General features: G+C 36.9%; 2 long non-coding RNA genes across 5 annotated transcripts in view; one reads left to right on the top strand and one right to left on the bottom strand.

The window, feature by feature from the left end:
- Positions 1 to 2109: 2109 nt before the first annotated feature.
- Positions 2110 to 20908, bottom strand: part of LOC131491821 (uncharacterized) — a 55897-nt gene continuing 37098 nt past the window's right edge. For all 4 annotated transcript variants that reach the window (XR_009251665.1, XR_009251662.1, XR_009251664.1 and 1 more), the window contains 2 exons: positions 10347 to 10431; positions 2110 to 2243 (listed from right to left, as the gene is read on the bottom strand). This is a non-coding gene — a long non-coding RNA (uncharacterized LOC131491821). The remainder of the gene's footprint in view (positions 2244 to 10346; positions 10432 to 20908) is intronic.
- LOC131491822 (uncharacterized) overlaps positions 20369 to 20908 on the top strand; it is a 28247-nt gene continuing 27707 nt past the window's right edge. The window contains exon 1 of the long non-coding RNA XR_009251666.1: positions 20369 to 20476. This is a non-coding gene — a long non-coding RNA (uncharacterized LOC131491822). The remainder of the gene's footprint in view (positions 20477 to 20908) is intronic.

Genomic DNA, 20908 nt, shown 5'->3' with positions numbered 1-20908 from the left:
TTGAGAAGTGTCATATTCTTTTCTAACTTGCATACAGAGGTTATCTAAGTGTTTTTTTTTAATAAATATGTTATAACATTATATTTGAAGAGCTGAAGCATTATTTATCAAATAATTCATGTATTAGCATTTGATGTATACATGTAAGTGTGTATATATATATACATATATATATATATGTCCTTACACACACACACATATATATATATATATATAAATTTGGTGCATACACAACTGTTTGTTTTGTTTTATTGTTTTGCTTTGCAGAGTCTTGGGTGGATAAATGACCTATTGAACTGAAAAGTGAACACCCTTGCATTTTAAGTTTTGAAAGCAATAGATTCCATTGACAGGATGACTAGATTTTCTTTGCTGTTTGAAATCTAAGAGCTGGTCATTCTTTTTCTATTTTGCTAATGTTAGCAGATTGTGTGTGTGTGTGTACGTGTGTGTGTGTGTGTGTGTGTGTGTGTGTGTGTGTGTGATAGAGAGAGAGAGTCTGGAAGCAAATCACTCAGCTGACCTTTTTCGTAATCAACTACAATGAGCAGAGTGTGTGTATATGTGTGTGTCCCTGCACTTTTGGTGTGATAGACAGTTTGCTTAAGTATGTGGGAAAAGTTAATCCCACTGCCCCTGACCTTTGGCACAGGAACCTTGTGCTTCCAGTAGAAAGTGTGGTAAATGCCAAGTCCTTTGGGCAGAAGATGTTTGCATTAATGTTTTCTATGCTGGAGCCTGAGCCATAGATTTTCTGTCAGCCGTCCTTTGCACTGCTGATATGGAGTAGGTTGAGTTGTATATAGAATATAGTGCCTGATGTCATCTGTTTTGACACCTTGAATATTTTAACCCCAGCCATTGTATTAAAGGAGAATGTCTTCCACTCCCTATCATGCATGTGATTACCATGTAGTATGGGAGGTGGAAAAAATCATGCAGTTTAATATGATTGCCAAAGGGTGGGTGAACCCTAAAAGGAAGATGAATCCCAGAAGAATAGGAGCAATACTCTCTTATGGTTCCTAAAAAGAGTTGTAATTCTTGCCCAAGTTACTATATCGGCACATGTCTGCAATAAAAATTTGGAAAGGAGTTCAGTTATTCATCTGGACAATTAGAAAACTGTTAGAAACTGTGACTTTATATTCTTTACAGTAACCAATTTATTGTATTGTTGTGACATTTTATCTGTTCATACATTTGACATTTATGTGGTTAGCACCTCTGGTGATGACTGAAATTAAACACAGACTAAAAGGACTCAGGCAGAACAAGGATGTTCTCTCATTTTCCTAGAGATTAATCTCTCCCTCTCAAATTTATAAAAGTGAACTTTTTCTTGGTTTGATTTTGCCTCCCAAACTCTTTTCCAAGTTATAATTAGAGATGGAAATTAAGATATCAATGAAAAAATACACTCTGATTTATCACTTCTGACAGAGGAAGTCTTTCCCCAGGCTGCATCTGAGTTCCTTTCTTTAGAGGAAACAGCAGGTGAGGGTGACTATTTCTCAGCTGGTGGCAGCTTCCAAGAGAAGAATTATGTTCAGGAAAATATTTGAGATTAAAGCACATCAGAAAAGAAGCATCATATCAAATTAAGATTTTATTCAAATCAACTTACTGACCTATATTTGAATGTTAAATCCTGATATTTCAAGGTTGGAGTTTTGAAAACCCATGCTCCTTGTAGACTGATGATATAGACCTCCCAAGCAAGGATTTCACTTAATGATGGCATCCTTTTGGGAAAACATAGGGATTGTTATTTCATGAGCATTTATAAGCCAAGTGCCTAATATGTATTTTGTGTTCCCCTTTTGGTCCTTACAAATCTTTGATGCAGGTATTATTATATAGTTGGCCCTTGAACAATGTGGAGGTTAGGGGTCTGACCCCTGTAAAGTTAAAAATCCATGTATAACTTTTGACTGCCCCCAAACTTAATTAGTAATAACCTACTGGTGACTGGAGGCCTCAACAATAACATAGTCAATTAACACATATTTTCTATGTTTTATGTATTGTGCACCTTATTCTTAAAGTAAGCTAGAGAAGAGAAAAATGTTGTTAAGGAAAATATAAGGAAGAGAACATACATTTGTAGTACTTTACTGAATTTATTGAAAAATATCCACATATAAGTGGCCCAACACAGTTCAGGCTCGTATTGTTCAATAGTATCTATTTTGTAGAGGAGGATGGGGGCTGAGAAAAATTCAGTGACTTGCCCGGGGGACCTGTAAAATATAAATAGAAGGGCCACAAATGGGATGCAGTTTATTCTAAACCCATGCTTCTCAATCCTTTTCTCTCCACCCACTTTTTTTTATAAACCCAAAAGACTCCATTTCCCACATACCCACTTCTCTTTCCCTTCTTACTTATAAGATGCTGCTCTTTATTTCTCCCAGCCTAGACTATTGTTCCTGTCTGGCTTCCTTCCTTCCTTCCTTCTTTCCTTCCTTCCTTCCTTCCTATCAGGAAGTCTGTAGGTTTTATTTTTAATTTTTAATATTGAAAAATATATATTTTCCCTATTTCATTTAATCTATGATGCCATTGATTGAAAGACACACTATTGGACTAGGTTCTACTAAGAAAAAAACTTTCAACTAAACTATGATAGAATGTCTTAAAGACAGTCCTGCAATGATGCATGAATCACTCACATCAGCCACTCATTGTCTTTCATTAATGACAAGGGATTTAGCAATTTCTTTTATTTTCAGTTCCTCTGCTTCGCATGTGATAGCTAATCCCTTTTGTATGCGTCTTAATAACAAAACCTAATACAGCTTCATTTGCTTCTGGTATTTTCTTAGGTTCTGTAAAACACATGGTTCTTATTTTGTAGGAAAATATGGGGCTCTAGTCATTCCTGATATGATGAATATTTGCTTCACTAAATCAAATTTTTCTCCACTGCTTTATTTCTGCATATGTAATGATTTCTCCTTCAATGCAAATCATAGTGTAATCCTATAGAAGATATTGTAAATGGCAATTAATCTCAACACCGAAAATAGTCAACACCCAGGGGAAATGATAGCAATGTGAATATTTATAATCCAAGGCAATGACAACCACATCAAAACTATCTCGTGGCTGGTAGTGACCACAACAGGTCACTGAATCTGAGACTCGTCCTACTTTTAGAGATATTGAAATGTGGAAAACTTTACTTCTTAGAATTAATGAGAAAAGAAATACCGACTATGCTTTTGGATAGCCTCTGTTTTCTGCCTCTCAGATTCTGATCGGATCATAGCTCTTTTATTCTTGAGGCATCCTCTCCCCCGTACCTCTCATCCTGCAGAGAGATACTGCTGTGCACTGTGCCTCTATCCACGATGATATGTTCTTTCCTCTACTCTGGGCTGGATTTTAGAATTTACCCCAAGGCCTGTTATAAATGTTCAGAAAATTAAATTTTTCTTTTTCCTCTTAGGGAGAGAAAACCTGACTACATTTCCAACTTTCGCCAGTACACATTCTACATTCCCATTTCCGTTCTACCATGGTGCTATGTAGCCCTTTGCTGATAGTTGTAGTGAGCATTAAGGAATTTAACTCAGCACTGAACTTTGTAAAGAACTTTGTAATTTGTATAGAAGAATTACTTTCCATTATTAAACATATTTTCATATGTAACTCATGAACAGTTTTTGTGTTGTGCCCTGAGAAAAGTATCTATGCAGTTGCTGATTTTTGACCTTCATCGCTAGTTCATTTTTCTCTTTTTTCTTCCATTCTTTATAATCTTTTCAGTTGCCTGAAATATAATCATATCTACTTCCTATACAAATCCAAGCAATATATACTTAAAAGTGAAGTTGATAGTCTCTCACTTTCTCTTTCTAATCTCATTCTCTAATGTAACCACTATGAGCTACTGTGTCTCTTGTTAATACAAACAAAAATATATACATTGAAGATATATATTGAAAAAGATACATGTGGCCCTGACAGGAATCTGCTATTCTCGCCTAATAGTATATTGTAAGCCTATTTCTAAGTTAATGTGTAATGATCTATATTGTTTTAATAGCTGATTAGTGTTTCACAGTATTAGTATATCATGATTTGGGCAACCATTTTCCTAAATATGGGCATTCTAGTTGTTTATGGAGGTTGTTTCCAACATTTTAGATGTAAATTTGGGTAAGACTTTGAAAATATTAAACATTGCTGATGTTTCTTTTTCTTTTTTTCCTCTGTTGGTTAGAATCCCAGAAATGAAAATACTCAGTAAGGGAGTATGCATATTGGAAAAAAGTATTACTATTTTAATTTTCAAAATATTATCAAAATGCATGCTTTCACCAATAATAAATGAGAGCGCCAGTTTCTCTAGGTTTTCTTTAGCACTGACTGCTGTCAAACTTTTACATTGTCATCCAATAGGCAAAAAAGTTAGTATCTTCTTTTAATTAGCATTTCCCTCTTTACCATTGAGGTGGTATATTTTCATTGTTTACTGATCATTTGCATTTCCTCTTTTGTGATTTGCCTACTCCTATCTAGGATCTATTTTATTTTATTTTATTTTATTTTATTTTATTTTATTTTATTTTATTTTTTGATGTCTATTTATTTTTGAGAGAGAGATAGAGCACAAGTAGGGGAGGAGCAGGGAGAGAGGGAGAACCGGAATCTGAAACAGGCTCGAGGCTCCGAGCTATCAGCACAGAGCCCGACTCAGAGCTCAAACCCATGAACTGTGAGATCATGATCTGAGTCAAAGTCAGATGCTTAACTGACTGAGCCACCCGGGTGCCCCTTTAGGACCTATTTTAGATTGTCTTTTTCTTATTGGCTTAAAAGAACTCTTTATATATTTAATAATAATAAACACCGAGTGCTTACTATTTTTTTTTTTTTTTGTGTGTGTTTATTTTTTTTATTTTTTATTTTTGGTGGTTTTCAGTATTTTATTTTATTTATTTTTTTTTTATTATTTATTATTTATTTATTTATTTATTTTTTAATATATGAAATTTACTGTCAAATTGGTTTCCATACAACACCCAGTGCTCATCCCAAAAGGTGCCCTCCTCAATACCCATCACCCACCCTGCCCTCCCTCCCACCCCCCATCAACCCTCAGTTTGTTCTCAGTTTTTAACAGTCTCTTATGCTTTGGCTCTCTCCCACTCTAACCTCTTTTTTTTTTTCCCTTCCCCTCCCCCATGGGTTTCTGTTACGTTTCTCAGGATCCACATAAGAGTGAAACCATATGGTATCTGTCTTTCTCTGTATGGCTTATTTCACTTAGCATCACACTGTCCAGTTCCATCCACGTTGCTACAAAAGGCCATATTTCATTTTTTCTCATTGCCACGTAGTATTCCATTGTGTATATAAACCACAATTTCTTTATCCATTCATCAGTTGATGGACATTTAGGCTCTTTCCATAATTTGGCTATAGTTGAGAGTGCTGCTATAAACATTGGGGTACAAGTGCCCCTATGCATCAGTACTCCTGTATCCCTTGGATAAATTCCTAGCAGTGCTATTGCTGGGTCATAGGGTAGGTCTATTTTTAATTTTCTGAGGAACCTCCACACTGCTTTCCAGAGCGGCTGCACCAATTTGCATTCCCACCAACAGTGCAAGAGGGTTCCCATCTCTCCACATCCTCTCCCGCATCTATAGTCTCCTGATTTCTTCATTTTGGCCACTCTGACTGGCGTGAGGTGGTATCTGAGTGTGGTTTTGATTTGTATTTCCCTGATGAGGAGCGACGTTGAACATCTTGAGTGCTTACTATTTAAATGGACTCTAAGTTAAAGTACTTTATACATATTAACACATCTAATTAATTCACACAGCAACCTTATAAGGTAGACATAATTTTATAGGTGAGGACATGGAGGCAGAGAAAGGTTAAAAAAATGTGTTCAAGGTCACACAGCTAGTAAGTGGCAGAGCTGACATTCAAATGAAGTCATGTCCTAACTCCTATGCTATGGGCTGCTTAGTTGGAAGGATAGAGGAGTGTGTGCTGAGCACAGAGATATGTCACTGGTGGATCCACAGGTGCTTCTGGCAAGTGCTTTCCAGAACACATTGGAAGACAAATGTTTGTGTCTAAAGTTTGATGAAAATACTTCTCTTTAATAAAAAATAAAACTACACCATTTCAAAGTAGATTCTTGATGGTGTGTATTGTTGAAAGTGAACTTTCGGAGATCGTAAGAAAACTGGTGGGACAGAAACCGAACAATGAAAGCAAAGGAGCAGAGGAGAAGTTTTCTTGGTCACACTAGACATTGAAGGCCGTAAATTCCTTAATGAAGTGAGATTAAAAAATAATATAAGAACTACCTTGTTATTTGTAGTTTGTTTAAGTAAATTGTTTGTATGTAGTGTTCATTACATTAGCTACTCTTAATTAATCCCTTTGTGGTCTTTATAAAGTTCAGTGAAAGAAGGCTAACATCTCTCCCCCATCCAAGATTATTACAGAATAGATAGATTTATAATTGTTATGATGTTTATTTTCAGGTGTTCCAGAAATAACACACACACACACACACACACACACTTTTATTACCTCCATTTAATGTCATCTTTGGAATCCTTATATTGCCTGATTGCAACAATAAAAGTCTTCCTAATCGATTTATGACAAACCTGGGCATCTCAGTTTTAAACTCATTTAATTTAGGATTTTTCTCTCTAACTTCTCTTCTTTTCCAAGAGTTGATCTAAGTTCTAGGGGCTTTGGAACATGGGAGTTGGGAAAGAGATCTGGTTCAAGGTCATTTTTCTTCTAAGTGGGCAAATGAAAGACACTGCAATCCTGTCTGGTCCTCGGATTTGGCCAGATCTTTTCACTTTTCAGAATCTTCTGGAGCATCTGTTATGAGTTAAAGTATGTTTTTCAAAAAGATATAATGAAGTTCTAACCCCCAGTACCTCAGAATGTGACCTTATTTAGAAATAGGGTCATTGCAGATGTAGTTAGTAAAGGTGGGTCATATGGAGGTAGAGTAGACCCCTAATTCAATATGACTGGTGTCTTTTTCTAGGCAGACAATGTGAAGATAGTAGAGGAGGAGGCTCTGTGTCAATGCAGGCAAAGATCGGAGTTATGCAGCTGTAAACCAAGGGGTGCCAAGGATTGCTGATGACAGCAGAAGCTGAAAGAAAGCCATGGCACAGATTGTCCCTAGAGCCTTCGAGAGGATAGCCCTCTGACACTCTGATTTTGGATTTCAAGTCTCCAGACATTTGAGAGAATAAGTTTCTGTTGTTTTAAGCCCCTAGCGTTGGAAAACTTTGTTATGTCAGCTTTAGGAAATTACTGTAGCATCCAAACTCTTGCTATTTCTGTGGTGTCTTCTTAGCCTATTGGTCCACTTTCATTGAGAGTTATATACACTTGACTCTGGGTCAGTTGGGAAAATATCTGGCCGCTTCCAGTGTCCTGTCAAACTGCTGTGCTGTCAGAGTGCTTCCTACAGCTTCTCTGCACTACTTCAGGACCAGAATGTCATGGACACTGTCTGCAGTACTTGTCAACTTCCAGGGCAACCAAGTAGAAAACCAGGCATAAGTACCCTCTCTTCACGAATCTCAAAACCCTCCTCTTATGCCTTGGACTCACCTAGAGGTGGAGAGCTTACATCCCTGTCCTCTCAAACTCCTGGGATGTTTCTGTGATTTTTATTTAATACGGGTAAACAGAAAAGCATTTCCTCCACAATCTGGATCTATATGAGTTCATCCTTGAATTTTCTGTCTGACATCTGGCAGGTGTAAAAGTCTAGAATTTGCCATCCTTGTTCTTTGTTCTTTTATGTTCCTTTATGACATATCCTCCTTGGGCAGTGGGGACTCCAGTCTTGTGGTTTAAGTGAGAGAGTCATCCTTTTAGAAAAAGTGCAGATATGTAAAGCCTGAAACTGTAAAACTCCTAGATGGAAACATATGGGAAAAGCTTCTTGACAATGATTTCTTGGAAATGACACCAAAAGACACAGGCAACAAAACCAAAAATAAGCAAGTGGACTACATCAAAATACAAATCTTCTGTACAACAAAAGAAACAATTAACAGAGAGAAGAGCCAACCTCTACAGTGGGCAAAAATGTTTGCAAACCATGTATCTGGTAAGGGGTTAATATTCAAAATGTATAAGGAACTTCTATAATACAGTAGCAAACAAAACCAAAACCAAAACTGAACTCGACTTAAGAAAATGGGCTAAGGATGGGCACCTGCATGGCTCAGTCAATTAAGCATCTGACTCTCCTTTTCAGCTCAGGTCATGATCTCAGGGTTTGTGGGATCATGCTCTGCTGACAGCACAGAGCCTGCTTGGGATTCTCTCTCTCCCTCTTTCTCTCTGCCCCTCCTCCACTCACACTCCTGTGTTCTCTCTCTCCCTCTCTCTCCAAACAAATAAACTTCAAAAATGGGCTAGGGATTTCAATAGACATTTCCCCAAAGAATATATACAAAGGATCAACAGTATGTGAAAAATTCTCAACATCATTAACCATCAGGGAAATGCAAATGAGATATCACCTCAGACCTGTAAGGAGGTTATTATAAAAACAAACAAACAAACACACAAAACAACAACAGATATTGACAAGCATGCAGAGAGGTTGGAATTCTTGTGCACTGTTGGGAATGTAAATTGGTGCAGCCACTATGAAAAACAGTATGGAGTTTCCTCAAAAATTAAATAAAAATAGAACTACATATGATCCAGCAATCCCACTTCTGACTATTTATTCCAAAGACCTGAAATCAGGAACTTAAAGCTGTATTAGCACTCCCATGTTCATTGCAGCACTATGCACAAGAGCCAAGATATCAAAACAGCTTAAATGTCCTTCAGCAAATGAATAGATAAAGGCAATGTAGTATATACACACAATGGGGTATATTCACCCTTAAAAAAGAAAAAAAAATCTGCAATATGTGACAGTATGGATGAACTTTGAGGACATAACGCTAAGTGGAATAAGCCAGCCACAGAAAGACAAACACTACATGATTTCGCATATATGAGGCATCTAAATTAGTATAATTCATAGAAGCAAAGAATGGAATGTTGGCTGTCAGGAGATGGGGGAAGGAAGAAATGGGGAATTATTAATCCACAGGCATAAAGCTTCATTTAAGCGAGATGCATAAACTCTAGAGATCTGCTATACAACGTTGCACTAATAGTCAAGGGGATTGTTAAGGCAGTAGATCTCACATAGAGAGTTTTTACCATAATGAAATAAATAAAACATTTAAAATGCAGAAGAAACTCATCTGCTAACATTTCACAGTATAATTTTGATTCACCTAGTTAGCCTAGGTTGATAAGGCTTGGCTGAAAATTGGAGTCACATTCTAAAGCTGAGCATGGGCAGAGACTATCTGCATCCCTTCTAGAATGCTGTTTTTTAAGAACTATACCTATCTATGTGGGATCATATTTAATGAAGTTAAGAGGTGGCAGTTTATGTCAGACACTGACTACAACTTAATGCTTAAATATCAATATACCCCCTATCTAGTGAAACCTTGGATTGCAAGAAACGTGTTCTGTGAGTGTTCTGCAAGATGAGCAAACATTGCTAATGAATTTTAGCTTGATAAACAAGTGATGTCTTGCAATACGAGTAGTACCTGATGCCGAACATCACATGATCACAACTGAGCCAATGGTTCTTGAAATTCACTTTGCTATATGAGACTTTAGATTACAAGCATGTTTCTGGAAGAATTATGCTTGCAAATCAAGGTTTTGCTGTATTGGCTAATGTTCTTCATGGATCTTATTTCCTTGTCATCAAATATATGTTTCTTCCTAGCATTGCTGAGGGGTTTTGCACAGTTGGTGTATCATTTGGACTCTTCTCTGGTCATTGCTGTAACATGCCTATTCTTTTAGTTTTTCCTTGATTTGCCTATACCCTAATTGTATTTTACCTTAGTATGACTGGGGAATCATTGGGACCTGGTATTAGTAAACGCAGTAACCTTAAGGCAGTGATATATGCTGAATATAGCTAAACTTGATGACATAAAACTAAATATGTTAGTGATAGATTGGTGATTACACACATGCTGTCCTCAGCACAGCAGTGTGTGGCACAGAGAAGGGATACAAAAGAAGTATAAGGCATCACGTGTAGCCACATGGAGCTTACCATCTGGGTGGAAGGGAATAGGACCAGAGAATAGAGCAGAATAAAATCACCAAGTACAAGCTTATGATGCAGATTATTATATACTAAAACAGAATCTAATATAGTTCCAATAAGGCAGCAATCAAAGGTGACATAACAGTTTAAGAAGGATAGAATAAACCTGGCCTGAAGTTACCTCCAGCTGAAGGTGACTTGAGTTGATCTTGAATCTGGCCCAAACATGTCCAAAGAGAGGGTTTTTCTGTGAGCTGTTCTGCAAACTTGAAGACGTGGTAATAAGTAGAGAAAATCCCATTTTGGAGGCACAAGAACAGTATGAACCTTTCATACAGATAGACCCCTGGATGCAAATGTTGCAGTTTTATTTTCACTTGGGCCTCAGTCTCACTCATGTTAATGCGTTAATTCATGTCCTTGTTAAAGATAGGACTGTAGATCCTACTGAATGCAGACTAGGATGTCCCTTCATTTATTTTTTGCTACCCTAGTGGCATCTCCTTGTGCAGTCTCATTACTCAAAAAAAAGAAAGAATCTGTGCAGGATACTAGGAAGCTTTACCTGGAAGAGTAGAAGCATGGACAGCCTAACCTAAGAGATCTGGAGATCCTAACCCATCAAAGTACAAAGTACTTTGCATAGTCAATTATATTTAACATTGTTTCAATTATATTTAAAAATTGTTCTGCTGACGGTTCTATTCTGTATTTCATTTTTTGCTTCATTTATTGTCACATCATATAATTTCCATATTTTTGTATAGCCATTGTGACTATTTTCCATTTTCCATCAGAATTGCCAAACCATTTGCCTGTTTTAGTTATCTGAATAGTTTCTATAATTTTTTTCTAACACAGATTATTAGCATTTAATGATAACTTTTTGCTTTTCTCGAATTCTTTCCTTACTATGAAGTTCTTGGAGTCAGATTACTGAGTTAAAATGACAGGAGCTGTTGCTTTCCAGAATGACTATAAAAATTTACAAAGCTGCTAGCCATGTATGAATGTGTTAGTGGGGCCAACTGCATTTTATAAAGATGGCTATAAGTATGTCTCCATCCTACACCATCTTTTCCAATATGACCTTGACATGGTGCCTCTCCCCCAGCTGCTTGAACTTAGGTGGGCTTGTGACTTGCTTGTAACCAATAGAATCCAGCAGAAATGATATTGTATGATTCCTGAGGTAGGGAAAGAAAGGCAAAGCAGCTTTCACTTTGTGTTCTGGAGTGCTCATGCTTGGCACCTCCTGAGCTGTCGTGGAAGGAATCTGGGTATCTTAAGACCACCATGTCAGAGCCCGTATGCCAAGCCACCTGGAGAGGCCACGTTTATAATAGATGCTCTGAAAGGTAGTCCTAGATTTCCAGTCTCCCAGACAGATGCCAGACATGCATGAACAAAGAGTCCAGATGATTTTAGTCCCTAACTATGGAGTCATCTCTGGCCCTATTCTTCTCTCTCAGACCCCAGTTACAGACCCCAGTTACAGTGGAGCAGTGGCAAGCTGTCCCTGTTGAGCCCTTTCCAAATTCACAGACCCTAATCTGTGAGTAAAATGCAGTGATTTATGGGGCACCTGGATGGCTCAGTCAGTTAAGCATCTGACTTTGGCTCAGGTCATGATAACGCATTTTGTGAGTTCGAGCCCCGTGTTGGGCTCTGTGCTGACAGCTCAGAGCCTGGATGAAGCCTGCTTCAGATTCTGTGTCTCCCCGTCTTTCTGCCCCTCCCATGCTTATGCTCTGTCTCTCTCTGTCTCTCAATAATAAATAAACATTATAAAATTTTTTTAAAAATGCAATGATTTATGTTGCTAAATTTGGGGATAATTTTTTTACACAGAAATATCAATTGGAAAATAAACTCAGTAACAATCCAGCCAGCTTTATGTGTTCTAACATCTTTAGCCAAAAGTTTTGTTTTTCATTGTTTCTTAAATTTAGTGTTGTCTTTCTTTTTAAAAATTTTTTAAAAAGTTTTTTTTGAGAGAGAGCATGCACGCTCATGAGTGGGGTGGGGGGGGTGGAGAGAGAGAGAGAGAGAGAGAGAGCGAGAGAGCGAGAGAGAGAGAGCTCCACATGCTGTCACTGTGGAGTCCGATGCAGGCCTTCAACTCATGAACCTTGACATCATAACCTGAGCTGAAATCAAGAGTCATACACCTAACTGACTGAACCACCCAGGCACCCCAGTATTTTCTTGAAGTCTTAATGCTTTATATTTCAAATATATTTGAATACACTCCCTATAAAGTATTGATAACTATATTCAATGTAAATATATTTTCTTAATCAAATGTTATTCCTTTTAGTTTGTTATGTTACCTGTGTTTCCTTTGTGATGGCTTTTATAGCCTGAAAACCAAAAATTATTTCTCTGAAGATTTGATAAACATTAAATTTGATTCCTGATCATTTTGAATGTTCAGTTTTGATATTTCACTTATTAAACTCACCTCGAACTTGCTTCCATATGTGGATACTTCACATTTATTCCCTCAGTATTTTCTAAGTAAATATTCTTTGTCACCTTACTTTTTGGAGATTTCTTTATCACAGTTTGGTGTTATTTTGGGGTGGATCCTTCTGAGCTACTCATTCTGTTTTACTAGCTGTATTTTTCTTCTTGTTGAGGCATCACAGTATTTTGGTTATTGCTACTTTCTTGAAGGTTTGTACTTCCCTCACTGTCTCTTTGTTCGAAAATTTTTCAGTTTTCTTCTTGTTTACTTACAAATGAATTTCACAATTCATTCTTTGTAAAAACAAGTTACCAACTATTGTAGGTATAATACACTGTAATCAATCTAAAACCTGAACTTCCCTCAAGTATTAAGACCCAAAGATACAAATATGGCTGAATGCAACAAAACAACTAAGTTACAGTGTTCCACCCACATTTCATCTAAAATTATGATAAGAAGAGGAGGAAAAAGGGTGAGTGAAAGAAAGCATTCCAGGACGGAGGAACAGAGTGTTAAAATTTGGGGTGGCAAGTCAAAGTATGGCACATTGGTGGAAGTGAAGTAGTTCAGGGTGATAGACACAACAGCACCTGACGGTGGTGGGAGGAGGGAGAAGGGAGAGAGAGAAGCAGGTGTCAGGTAATGGAAGTCCTTCTAGCTATGTTGACAAGTTTGCCAGAGGAAAGTATGGAGGGAAGGAAGTACAGGGAGTGAGAAGGTTGTCTAAAAGTGCAGAGAGGACTAGGGAAATAGCCAGAATGTGACATGTTTCTCTGGTCAGCTGCTTGTTTTTAAATACAGGAGGAATTTGGGCCAGTTTGGATGCTGGGAGGAGGGTGGCCACAGGAAGGGAAGGGCTGGAGATTTTGAGAGACTAATATTAGAGAACTGAGTTCTGCTTCCTTGAATTATTAGAAAATGAAGTCAGTGTGACGAGCACCGGGTGTTGTATGTAAGTGATGAATCACTAAACTACACCTGAAACTAATGTTACACTGTATGTTAACTACCTGGAATTTAAGAAAAACTTGGGGAAAGAAAGGAAAATGAAGTCAGGTTAGCTGCATAGGACAAAATTTGGTTACCTTAAGGTGATGCTTTTTAGTTTTTTTTAAAAAAAGACAACTGAGTCAAAACAAGTGAAATGCATTAAAATGAATAAATATGTAATTCCTCCTTGTTTTTTGAAATGTCCAATTAAGGATAATTTAAAATGGACCCAATTAGAAGTAAAAAATGTTTAAACTAAAAGGAAATATTTTACAAGTATCTTGTTTTATAAAGGTAAACACTACATTTAAATATGCATCCTTGCACTTGACATATTTATTCATTTTCTTCAAAATGTAAATGCTTTAACAAATGTTGCAAATGTAGAGACATAAATTAACTTTACATCAAAGAGCAAACATCTTACAAATGGCAACAAGAGACCAGTTGTATTTAAGATGTCTGATATTGCTTTATGTCTGTATTAATAATAAAATTTTCTTATGCACTATTCCTCCTTATGGAAAACCCTGCTGTCCTTATTCATATACAAGTAAAGCTGAATTGGGATCTGGATGCCTGTGTGTCTCCCAGAAGCTTTTTCTGGAACGGATTTGATGAGAAAATTTATACTTTCTAACCACCTTTTTATACAGATCTGCTCTTCACTACTTTTACCCCTGGAGTCCTGGATATTTTGGTGGTTTTGACAGAGTACCTCAGACACACATGTTTGCTCCAGAGCGTTTAAACATACATTATTGATTCTATCGTTTGAAGGTAAAAAAGCTTTCAGAAGAAACTTGGAAAACAAGTCAAAATCGATTGAATTTAAAGACCAATAGAAGTCCCCAGATATTGTTTCCACAGCAACAATTTGAATGTTGAATATTTCTTTGCATGTAACAGGTAATTAATGGCTTCATTGATTCAACAAAAAATTTTGGCAACTACTATATGCTAGGTAGCTAAGAAGCAAAAAGAACCAGGCCAAACTGTGTCTCGTTCTCTTCCTTTCCCAGCGTATTGCCCCCGGAGAGTGCACAGTCTAACCAGGGTGCCTGGCAAATGAAGTTTTAAGAATACTATAATGTGTGCCATAATAAATGAGGGAAAAAGGTACTTTGAAAGCACAGAAAGAAGAATCTAAATTTACCTGTTGGGACTGGATGCAGACAAGAGGGATTTTATCACCTATTAAATCAGCAGAGAGAAGGCATTTGAGTTTTATCTTCAAGAATGGGAATAATTTGTAGGATGGGTGAAGGGCTTGGCAGGGTGGGAGGATGGGATTGTTGGGGCGGAAGGAGGCATATCCTGTTCAGAGGAAGTAACCTGTGTAAAGCCAAGGAGCTGTGTTAGAACACTGTGGTTTTGGAGTGAATACTTGCCGTTCTGACTTGTGGTAGGAGAGGCACAGGGTGTGTTGAGAGAGTGGCAAGTTTTTCTTCTGAAAGAGTAGGTGGAGATATGAGTAAACATTTTTATGACATCATAAGAAGTTTGAATTTACACTGTACTCAGTGGGGAGCGTTGAATGATCGATGACGTACATCAGACATATACGTTAGCATCAGGAAAAGCATAGCAAGCAATCACAGGACTTGCATGACATCAGGTGACCATTGTTTTTCTCTCTTTACTTTCAAGAAAAACAATGGTCAAATAAGGCATTGCGGGTGACTGCTTCTTTCAGTGTAAAAGACTCTGGAAGATGCTCCTTGTAACTTGTGGAACTTAATAGTCTTTACCACCATGACACAATTCCACAGGCTAATTCTCATGGTTGGTGATTAAATCCCAACCCTCTTGTTTTATCCTCTTGGAGATGAAGACTTTTCAGCAGCTTTTAATTCACTTGAAGGCAATTTTAGAGTTATCTCTTGGACTTTCCACTCTAGACTAAATAGTTCTATCTCATTTATCTTTTTTTTTTTTTTTTCCCTCTCATGACTTCCATGCCACAACTCTTGAAGCCATTTTAGTTGTTGTTTTTTGGATCTTTTCTAGTCTCTTAATATCTTCCTTGTATATGGTAAAATAAGGCAGTATAGTGTTTTAAAAAGATTCTAAGTGATGTTAAACCAGCATAAAGGATTATTCTCAACCATTTTACATTATATTGCTATAGGATATGCCTAATATCATGTTAGGATTTTTTAAAGGCACCTTTGCATTGGTAGAAGATAGAATTATTTTTTTGATGTTTTGATCGTACATTCCTTTTCTATTTATACAGTTAAAATATATTTGAATATATATTCAAATATATAATATATAGTATATATTATATACATTTACTTTTTTTAAGTTCACTCTATGTCCAACATGGGGCTTGAACTCATGACCCTGAGATCAAGAGTTGCATGCTCTACCGACTGAGCCAACCAGGCACTCCTATGCATTTGAAATATTTTTGAAGCAATACTGATAAGTTCTTTCTTGCTGTTGATGAGTGATTTCTCTAGCAGTCTTCAAACTATTATTTTTTCAGCTTTATGGAGTTATAATTGACAGATGAAATTGTAAGATATTTAAAGTATACAACCTAATGATGTGATATATCTGTACATTGTGAAAGAATTCCCTTCATAATTTGAACTGCATCCTTATTTCAAGCAACAAGGTGTAAAGGAAAGAAGATAGGTTGGGTAGATCTGGGTTCAAACCCATGTCTTCGTCAGATGTGTTGGAAGTGAACAACTTAGGCTAAAAAGATCACCCCGGAATAATTATGCAATATTCTTAAAAGTGTCCTAGTTTGGATGATAACCTGCATAGTTACCTTGGGTTCTGTCCATTACTAGTCTTCTCTGACTTCCAGCTTCCTCACTGGTAAGAGGGGTAACCATATCTAGCCAATACATTCATTTGGAAATATAAACACTAAAAAAAGCTATGTTTTCTAGCATGGAGCCTGATACATAGTAAATCCTTTAATTAGGTCCTTTAGTTTTTCTCCACTTTTTATAAAATTTATTAACTTTTCAGAACAAATAGATTCTGTATCCTTAAATTATCTACATATCTGAGATAAAATCATATTTGTCTAAATAACATGCTTGTGAAGTTCATCCTTATAGATGTCAGTAGGAAGTTTAATGAGCGTCCTTGCTATATCCACAATCCTAAGTCATTAGTAATGACATTGCACAGCAAAGACTTGCATGTAAGATGGTTTGAATTGTCCTTTAGTTTCATATACAGCCAATAAGAATGACTCCATATTCCGTCCAGTCTCCAGTTTTCAGGTTGCATCCCATTAAAATGGGATTTCACCATGTGCATTCTGAGGAACAGTATTCCCGGTGGGTAGTTGATAGATATTATGATGAGGGAGAAATGTTGTTGTCAAATAAGCTGTGCAGATGGGAAATGCTGGAATAATCTAAGCTAAAGAGGTTTCTACCCTACAGCATTTCCTAGAGCTTTATCATACTCCTCTGTGCTGTGAATCTGAAAGAGCATACTGTAGTATGCAGCATTCACGAAATAATGAACTGAACTTGGGTTTTTTTTCCCAGGGAGGTATTGAAGAACTAATAGAAAACACTTGGAAAAACACAAGTGACTGACAGCTCAGTTTATCCCAACATTTTCCAATTTTGGCAGAATGTTTATTCATTTATTCATTCATTCAACAAACATGTATTTACCCCAAATTATTTATTGATTGAGTGCTTTGTCCCTAAGTAGTCCTTAAAACCACGTCATTTAATATACAATTATAGTTTTTATAGTTTAATATTTGGAAAATAATTGAGGTAGTAATTTAAAAATATAGATATCAAAAACATGTTAAATTCTGTAAATATTTCCTCCATATTTTTAAGTTTATTTATTTATTTTGAGAGGGAAAGAGAGTGAGAGTGGGGGAGGGGCAGAGAGAGAGAGAAAGAGGATCCCAAGCAGGTTCCACACTGTTAGGGCAGGGCCCGACGCAGGGCTCGAACTCATGAACCGTGAGATCATGACCTGAGCTGAAATCAAGAGTCAGACGCTTAGCCAACTGAGCCACCCAGGTGCCCCTGTATTTCTTTCATTCTTATTTTGTAGTAAGAATTCAGTCTTCTACCAGTGGTCTCCAACTTTTTTGATTGTGCCCTCAGTTCTTTACCCATCAAATATGCTTATTTATTTATTAAATTATATACATGTATTAATGGATTAATATAATCGTATGTTATAAAATATGCACAGAATTCAGATGTTTTAAAAGGATGAGATGAAAAATAAATAAAAATGAAAATTCTAACATTTTCTTCCTGGATTTATTGGGTCACTTTGCCAGCCTCTTGGCTGTGTGCCCCTCTGTTTGTTTGTTTGTTTGTTTTGTTTTGTTTTGTTTTGTTGTACCCTCTCATTGGAGACTACTTGGTGAAAGAGCAAAGAAGGAAGCAGATGTAAATGTGTTACAGGCAGAGGAAGTATTTTTTTTCATCCATTATATTTGTCATGATTTATTAAAGAGTAAATTTAGGTCCGACACTATTGTAAGTGGTTCACCAAAAATGGATAAGGAAACATTGTTTTTTTTTTTATCTCCATGAGCTTACTCTGATTGAAGGAAATGAGCAATATCAGTTTAGAAGGTCGAATTCTCGGATCAATTCTGTTATCAAATATTTGTAGAACATCTATCATTTGCTAAGTGCAAGGCATCAGAGATGCAGAAGTAAGTTAGAGCCTTGTCCTTGAGGAGCTTTTATGCACCAAAGAGATGTCCAGTGTAACAGGGTTCTCAGGACAAAAGGGAAGGTTACTGTGGAAAACTACTTCTTAATGTTATGAATCTTACATTTTGAGTAAGACTTCTTTCTATCAAAGGATTATGGGAAAAGGCATCTGCTTGCTAGGAGAGAATCTATAACTCTCTTGTTTCTAAGTACTCCTCTTTTCTTTACCCTATTTTAGTATGTGAGACTCCTGCTCTCTTAAGATGCTGCTGCTAGTGATTGCTGTGCTATTTTTCCTCTTCACCTGCTCTTTGGTCTCAGTGAATTAACCATTCAAACTTGTTTTTGTTAACTGCTGCCATATTGTTCACTCATCAGTAGTCTCCCATTCCATCCTTTGTGATGAATACCCCAGTATATTATTACTTTAGCTACATTTTATTTCACCGAGACTCTAAATTCTAGCAGATGTCCACTTACATCTCAATCACAAATAGTCTTCGTTAGAATTACTTAAATGCATGTGACTTTAGGATTTTTCAAAACATATTTGACATCTTTGTTTTATCATACACTCACATTTGTACACCTATAAGAGCTTAGGTATTTGAAGGATGGGTATGACCTGTAGAAGTATTTCTCAGGTTTCTAGTTTTATTTTTCTGAAACATTTCACTTCAAATAGAGTTTTAATTGTATTGGCTCTAAGTGAATGTAAACCCAGTTAGTATTGAACCAGCAGATGGAAAAATCTTTATCACTGAACAATGAAACAACTTGAATTCTTTTTTCCCCTTTTGCCATCTGGTATCTGTGCTCATATTTGAAACATTAACCATTCAGGAACGAGTTGTTTTCTGTATCCAGTAGTCAGAAGCTTTTTCTGAAGGCTGGTGCTTATCTTTTCAGAAGAAAAAAAAATGCCACAAATACAAACGGAGCCCTGAACTAATATTTGACAGTCACATAAAAGCTTAAGAAAATGCAGAGTACAAAGTGAGTCTAAGGAGATGCCATTTCCAATTTATTTTCATAATCTAATTCTGCATTGCTTGTAAAGGTTAATCTAAATCCAGCAGAACAAAGCCAGCCCACTGTTTACTTGTTATAGGCACTGCTACATTATTCTAAACACAGCAAAATGAGCATAGCCCTTGTTCACAACCTATTGCTATTTTTTTTCTGAATTGTAGCAGATATTTTTTTCATGCAACTCTCAAATTGTCAGTAGTCAAATAGTGTCTGTAATGGTAAAATGCTTCTAAGGAAACATCCAGAAACTAATTTATAATATTCACTTTGAAAAGAGCAACACAATACATTAGCCTCCAGTTATTCGAGTAACCTTGTGGATCGACTTTTCTCTGGATGTCCAGCAATATTCCCATCACTTAACTTTATGGAGGATGAAAGCCAAAGGAGCTCAAATAGTTTACATATTATTTTAAATATTCTCTAAGGACATATCTCTGCAACATTAGAAACTTTAGCCCTTAAGCGTCAAGCATTACAATGATCTGGTGGCAATGGTTTTAGATTTTCTGGCACTTTCATTATGTATAAACTATTTATCTCTATTTTTTCAAGAGTTTTTCTTGTATAAACAAAACATAAAGAATTAATGTGGTAGTTCTATTGTCCTTGAAGTCAGATTCATGGTCTAAATCTAAATCTTTTGGCATATGGTGTATTTACTCTCACTTTTCAGATTGGCTTATCTTTGAGTAGACTTTGAAGACTTTCCTTCTGTGGTTGCATTTTCCATCTGGGGACCCACTGGCAATTTCTTGGTTTGTGGCTGAGTGGACCGTTTCCAGAAGTTTTCTCTCTATGGACAGCTAAGACAATCTTATAAATTATTCTTTCTAGAAATAATTTTTACTGAAGCGTGTCTGATGGACAAGTTTAAGAAGATTACAAACAGCATTCACTAGGTTAAAGTGTATTACTTTCTTGTATAAACTTGGACCTTTATCTTTCTGCTTAATCTGACTCTGGTTTATTTGGCTTTAAGACATGTTTTAACACCCTTTCTCTCTTAATTGGCCTTTCAGGTGTGGAAGAGCTTTTGGGTGCGGGAGATGTGCTTTGTGAATACTCTCAGCAGCTACAAGGGACGCCTTCCAGGGAACCTCAGAACGCTGTACTCTGTACACAGCAGCTCTCATAATGGTGAGTCTGAAACTCTTCCTCCAGAGACAGTGCTCACTGCTTTGTGCCCTGCCATGTCTGTTACCTGAACCATCTATTGTTCAGCTACTTTTTTCCATGCTGCCAACAAAACGTCCCCTGCTTACTTCTCTCCTCATGGCCTCTGCCTACTTAGCTCCTATCACTTTGTGGCTGCTTTTCCCTTAATGTGGATTTCAACTTTTACCCTTACCGAGTTCCAGCTGTCTCCACATCTTGCATTCATCCCTGCCACAGAGAGTGTGTGGTTGGATTGTTGCGTTACCATGCAGGAGAGGGTGTTATTGTGTCTCCGAGCTCTCATGCCAGGCCATTTCAGAGGTCTTTGGTCTTTATGTGTCTGACTCAAATAGTCACTTGGAGTTAGAAAAACAACATAAGCCCCAAACAGTACCAAAGACATTATTTACTTGT

The sequence above is a fragment of the Neofelis nebulosa genome, chromosome 12, assembly GCF_028018385.1.
Source record: "Neofelis nebulosa isolate mNeoNeb1 chromosome 12, mNeoNeb1.pri, whole genome shotgun sequence".
NCBI classification, from domain to species: Eukaryota; Metazoa; Chordata; class Mammalia; order Carnivora; family Felidae; genus Neofelis; species Neofelis nebulosa.
This window is presented reverse-complemented; position numbering and strand designations above follow the sequence as displayed.